Below are 256 nucleotides of genomic sequence, written 5' to 3'. Positions count from 1 at the left end.
ATTTAAATGTTTGTTTGTTATCCAAGACTTATAAATAGATCTCTGTCTCCCCCCCCCCACATACTTTTTAAAATTATTTTCTTTGCTTCTTTTATTCGCTTATTTCTTCAGCATAATCTAATTACCGAGTCCCAAGACTGTTGTTGCGATTCCTTTTGAAGATTTCGGTAAACAAAATTGTATAAAGGAAATTACGTTTGTATTTCTTATATCTAATTCGACTATTATTATTATTATTATTATTATTATTATTATT

This window comes from Octopus bimaculoides, chromosome 20 (genome assembly GCF_001194135.2).
Source record: "Octopus bimaculoides isolate UCB-OBI-ISO-001 chromosome 20, ASM119413v2, whole genome shotgun sequence".
NCBI lineage: Eukaryota > Metazoa > Mollusca > Cephalopoda > Octopoda > Octopodidae > Octopus > Octopus bimaculoides.
Note: the sequence above shows the minus strand (reverse complement) of the source record.